This window comes from Salmo salar, unplaced genomic scaffold (genome assembly GCF_965601325.2).
Source record: "Salmo salar unplaced genomic scaffold, fSalSal1 ptg000742l, whole genome shotgun sequence".
NCBI lineage: Eukaryota > Metazoa > Chordata > Actinopteri > Salmoniformes > Salmonidae > Salmo > Salmo salar.
This window is the reverse complement of record NW_027675483.1, coordinates 167,806-173,856: the sequence shown is the minus strand read 5'-3', so window position 1 is coordinate 173,856 and position 6,051 is coordinate 167,806. Positions and strand designations below refer to the sequence as shown.

General features: G+C 40.9%; 1 long non-coding RNA gene across 1 annotated transcript; it reads left to right on the top strand.

Moving 5' to 3' along the window:
* On the top strand, window positions 1–5,215 carry LOC145877241 (uncharacterized). Its single transcript, XR_014391622.1, has 4 exons — window positions 1–131; window positions 971–1,009; window positions 1,093–1,152; window positions 4,677–5,215. It is a non-coding gene; the product is annotated as an uncharacterized LOC145877241 (long non-coding RNA).
* Window positions 5,216–6,051: the final 836 nt, after the last annotated feature.

Sequence of the window (6,051 nt, the reverse complement as noted above, 5' to 3'; positions counted from 1 at the left end):
TTGATTGGACATTGCTTCTAGTGTAGCATAAGCTAAATATTTGCTGTCACTATTGGAGGAACAATGCGTTTCAGTTCAAATGTAAAGCAGTTTGTTCTCCTTATCATTGTTGGAATCTTCTTGCTTCTGGGGTATGTGTTTTTCTATATTTTATGTAATTACTATGCATGTGCTATGTGTGTATGTAAATGGTGTTATTTTGGAACAGCTAAATCTGTACTAAATAAATTGAAGTTGAATTAAAGTGATGTTATAGTACAATTTCATGTCAACTAAGTGTACTGAGTAAAGTATACTGACCCACCTAAAAGTGTTTGTAATACCCACCTTATCTACCCACCTTAAACTGTACTTGAAAGATTTTATTTGAGTGTTCTCTATATACAGTCGGTGAATTTGTAGTGGCACTGAAAGATAATTGCAAATAGTAATGTTGCTAGCATATCCCATGTATACTAAAGGTGCACTTTATCTAGCTTTGGTGTACTATGTCAGTATACTTTTCATGGTTGTATTTTTATATACTATGCATGTATTTAATGTTACTTAAATGGTGTTACTTTGGGACACCTACATTTAAAGTAGAATTCAAGTAGTGTTTTTGTACTATTTCATGTCAACTAAGTGTACTTTGCGTGCTAATTTGTCCCACCTTAAAGTATACTTGCAATACCCACCTCATAGAGGATCTGAACCAGAAAAACAACTTCACTGGTTGAAATCATCCCGTGGCATCAATATTAGTCAAACATTGATTCAAGGGCCAAAGTTGACTACAAAGTGTAAATAGCATAATTCTGGTCTTAATAAAGATAGTATCTTCCAAAGATTTGCAATATTTAGGGAAAACTATGATGTTCCTAAATCCTTGCATAATGTCAGTCTCTGTAATAGCGTGTGGTTTCATAGCGTAGTGGGCTGAAATGTTTTCATGACAGACTTGAACTGATTCTCTCCTCTCTCCCCAAAGGTATATGGTCTTCAACCACTTCAATGAAAGGCAAAACATGTAAGCTTAAGTTTCTGTTAATTTATTACACCCTAATGAAGCTATAATGTGATATGGATTTTCTGATTGATTCTTATTCACAGGGTTTGGTTTGACACTTCCAAAATACATATCCCAGTTGATGAGGACCAGAGGAACACCAGGTTAGTTGATGTCTGTGCCTCGATCTAGGTTGGGCAAAATTAAAAATGTCGGTGTTCGCTTTAGCAATCTCACTAGTATAAAGACCTCCTCCATTCCTGCCATTATTGAAAGAGATTGTGATACCTCACATCTCAAAATTGGGTTACTTAATGTTAGATCCCTCACTTCCAAGGCAGTTATAGTCAATGAACTAATCACTGATCATAATCTTGATGTGATTGGCCTGACTGAAACATGGCTTAAGCCTGATGAATTTACTGTGTTAAATGAGGCCTCACCCCCTGGTTACACTAGTGACCATACCCCCCGTGCATCCGGCAAAGGCGGAGGTGTTGCTAACATTTACGATAGCAAATTTCAATTTACCAAAAAAAAAACAATGACGTTTTCATCTTTTGAGCTTCTAGTCATGAAATCTATGCAGCCTACTCACTCACTTTTTATAGCTACTGTTTACAGGCCTCCTGGGCCATATGCAGTGTTCCTCACTGAGTTCCCTGAATTCCTATCAGATCTTGTAGTCACAGCAGATAATATTCAAATTTTTGGTGACTTTAACATTCACATGGAAAAGTCCACAGACCCACTCCAAAAGGCTTTCGGAGCCATCATCGACTCAGTGGGTTTTGTCCAACATGTCTCTGGACCTACTCACTGCCACAGTCATACTCTGGACCTAGTTTTGTCCCATGGAATAAATGTTGTGGATCTTAATGTTTTTCCTCATAATCCTGGACTATCGGACCACCATTTTATTGCGTTTGCAATCGCAACAAATAATCTGCTCAGACCCCAACCAAGGAGCATTAAAAGTCATGCTATAAATTCTCAGACTGCCTACCCAAGGACGTCAGAGGACAAAAATCAGTTAACCACCTAACTGAGGAACTCAATTTAACCTTGCGCAATACCCTAGATGCAGTTGCACCCCTAAACTAAAAACATCTGTCATAAGAAACTAGCTCCCTGGTATACAGAAAATACACGAGCTCTGAAGCAAGCTTCCAGAAAATTGGAACGGAAATGGCGCCACACCAAACTGGAAGTCTTCCGACTAGCTTGGAAAGACAGTACCGTGCAGTATCGAAGAGCCCTCACTGCTGCTCGATCATCCTATTTTTCCAACTTAATTGAGGAAAATAAGAACAATCCGAAATTTCTTTTTGATACTGTCGCAAAGCTAACTAAAAAGCAGCCTTCGCAAATGGAGGATGGCTTTCACTTCAGCAGTAATACATTTATGAACTTCTTTGAGGAAAAGATCATGATCATTAGAAAGCAAATTACAGACTCCTCTTTAAATCTGGGTATTCCTCCAAAGCTCCATTGTCCTGAGTCTACACAACTCTGCCAGGACCTAGGATCAAGGGAGATACTAAAGTGTTTTAGTGCTATATCTCTTGACACAATGATGAAAATAATCATGGCCTCCAAACCCTCAAGCTGCATACTGGACCCAATTCCAACTAAACTACTGAAAAAGCTGCTTCCTGTGCTTGGCCCTCCTATGTTGAACATAATAAACGGCTCTCTATCCACCGGATGTGTACCAAGCTCACTAAAAGTGGCAGTAATAAAGCCTCTCTTGAAAAAGCCGAATCTTGATCCATAAATTATAAAAAACTATCGGCCTATATCGAATCTTCCATTCCTCTCAAATTTTTCTGAAAAAGCTGTTGCACAGCAACTCACTGCCTTCCTGAAGACAAACAATGTATACGAAACGCTTCAGTCTGGTTTTAGACCCCATCATAGCACTGAGACTGCACTTGTGAAGGTGGTAAATTACCTTTTAATGACGTCAGACCGAGGCTCTGCATCTGTCCTCGTGCTCCTAGATCTTAGTGCCGCTTTTGATACCATCGATCACCACATTCTTTTGGAGAGATTGGAAACCCAAATTGGTCTACATGGACAAGTTCTGGCCTGGTTTAGATCTTATCTGTCGGAAAGATATCAGTTTGTCTCTGTGAATGGTTTGTCCTCTGACAAATCAATTGTAAATTTCGGTGTTCCTCAAGGTTCCGTTTTAGGACCACTATTATTTTCACTATATATTTTACCTCTTGGGGATGTCATTCGAAAACATAATGTTAAATTTCACTGCTATGCGGACGACACACAGCTGTACATTTCAATGAAACATGGTGAAGCCCCAAAATTGCCCTCGCTAGAAGCCTGTGTTTCAGACATAAAGAAGTGGATGGCTGCAAACTTTCTACTTTTAAACTCGGACAAAACAGAGATGCTTGTTCTAGGTCCCAAGAAACAAAGAGATCTTCTGTTGAATCTGACAATTAATCTGGATGGTTGTACAGTCGTCTCAAATAAAACTGTGAAGGACCTCGGCGTTACTCTGGACCCTGATCTCTCTTTTGAAGAACATATCAAGACTGTTTCAAGGACAGCTTTTTTCCATCTACGTAACATTGCAAAAATCAGAAACTTTCTGTCCAAAAATGACACAGAAAAATGTATCCATGCTTTTGTTACTTCTAGGCTGGACTACTGCAATGCTCTACTTTCCGGCTACCCGGATAAAGCACTAAATAAACTTCAGTTAGTGCTAAATACGGCTGCTAGAATCCTGACTAGAACCAAAAAATTTGATCATATTACTCCAGTGCTAGCCTCCCTACACTGGCTTCCTGTTAAGGCAAGGGCTGATTTCAAGGTTTTACTGCTAACCTACAAAGCATTACATGGGCTTGCTCCTACCTATCTTTCCAATTTGGTCCTGCCGTACATACCTACACGTACGCTACGGTCACAAGACGCAGGCCTCCTAATTGTCCCTAGAATTTCTAAGCAAACGGCTGGAGGTAGGGCTTTCTCCTATAGAGCTCCATTTTTATGGAATGGTCTGCCTACCAATGTGAGAGACGCAGACTCAGTCTCAACCTTTAAGTCTTTACTGAAGACTTATCTCTTCAGTAGGTCCTATGATTAAGTATAGTCTGGCCCAGGAGTGTGAAGGTGAACGGAAAGGCTGGAGCAACGAACCGCCCTTGCTGTCTCTGCCTTGCCGGTTCCCCTCTTTCCACTGGGATTCTCTGCCTCTAACCCTTTTACAGGGGCTGAGTCACTGGCTTACTGGTGTTCTTCCATGCCGTCCATGGGAGGGGTGCGTCACTTGAGTGGGTGTAGTCACTGACGTGGTCTTCCTGTCTTGGGTTGTGCCATGGCGGAGATCGTTGTGGGCTATACTCGGCCTTGTCTTAGGACGGTAAGTTGGTGGTTGGAGACATCCCTCTAGTGGTGTGGGGGCTGTGCTTTGGCAAAGTGGGTGGGGTTATATCCTGCCTGTTTGGCCCTGTCCGGGGGTATCATCGGATGGGGCCACAGTGTCTTCTGATCCCTCCTGTCTCAGCCTCCAGTATTTATGCTGCAGTAGTTTATGTGTCGGGGGGCTAGGGTCAGTCTGTTACATCTGGAGTATTTCTCTTGTCTTATCCGGTGTCCTGAGTGAATTTAAATATGCTCTCTCTAATTCTATCTTTCTCTCTTTCTGTCTTTCTCTCAGAGGACCTGAGCCCTAGGACCATGCCTCAGGACTACCTGGTATGATGACTCCTTGCTGTCCCCAGTCCACCTGGCTGTGCTGCTGCTCCAGTTTCAACTGTTCTGCCTGCGGCTATGGAACCCTGACCCGTTCACCGGACGTGCTTGTTGCACCCTCGACAACTACTATGATTATTATTATTTGACCATGCTGGTCATTTATGAACATTTTAACGTCTTGACCATGTTCTGTTATAATATCCACCCTGCACAGCCAGAAGAGGACTGGCCACCCCTCATAGCCTGGTTCCTCTCTAGGTTTCTTCCTAGGTTTTTGGCCTTTCTAGGGAGTTTTTCCTAGGGAGTTTTTCCTAGCCACCGTGCTTCTTTCACATGCTTTGCTTGCTGTTTGGGGTTTTAGGCTGGGTTTCTGTACAGCACTTGGAGATATCAGCTGATGTACGAAGGGCTATATAAATAAATTTGATTTGATATAAACTGAGAAATTCTCGCAACAAGTCATGGTACTTGATACTTTTAATAAACACTCCTTTCTATTTCCTTAATGTTACCCGTTAGATCATTTTCAGAGATGACATCACTTCTATGGGCTAGGTGGGACGGTAGCGTCCCACTTGCGGGACACAGCCAGTGAAATATCAGGGCGGCAAATTGAAAAACAACAAAATGTAATAATTCAGCTTTCTCAAACATACGACTATTTTAAACCATTTTAAAGATACACGTCTCCTTGATGTAACCACATTGTCCGATTTCAAAAAGGCTTTACAGCGAAAGCAAAACATTAGATTATGTTAGGAGAGTACATAGACAAAAATAATCACAGCCATTTTCCAAGCAAGGACATGTGTCAATAAAACCCAAAACACAGTGAAATGAAGCACTAACCTTTGACGATCCTCATCAGATGACACTCCTAGGACATTATGTTACACAATACATGTATGTTTTGTTCCATAAAGTTCATATTTATATAAAAAAACAGCATTTTGCATTGGCGCGTGACATTCAGAAAATATTTTGCCTCCAATACTGCCTGTGAATCAGCACAGCAATTTACAAAAATTCTTATCATAAACGTTGATAAAATATTAAACTGTTATTCAAAGAATTATAGATGAACATCTCCTTTATGCAACCGCTGTGACAGATTTCAAAAAGGCTTCACGGGGAAAGCACACTTTGCAATAATCTGAGTACTGCGCTCAGAAAAATACACCAGGCTATACAGATACCCGCCATTTTGGAGTCATTTAAAATCATAAATAGCATTAGAAATATTCACTTACCTTTGATCTTCATCAGAAGGCACTTCCAGGAATCCCAGGTCCACAATAAATGTTGTTTTGTTCGATAAAGTCCATAATTTATGTCCA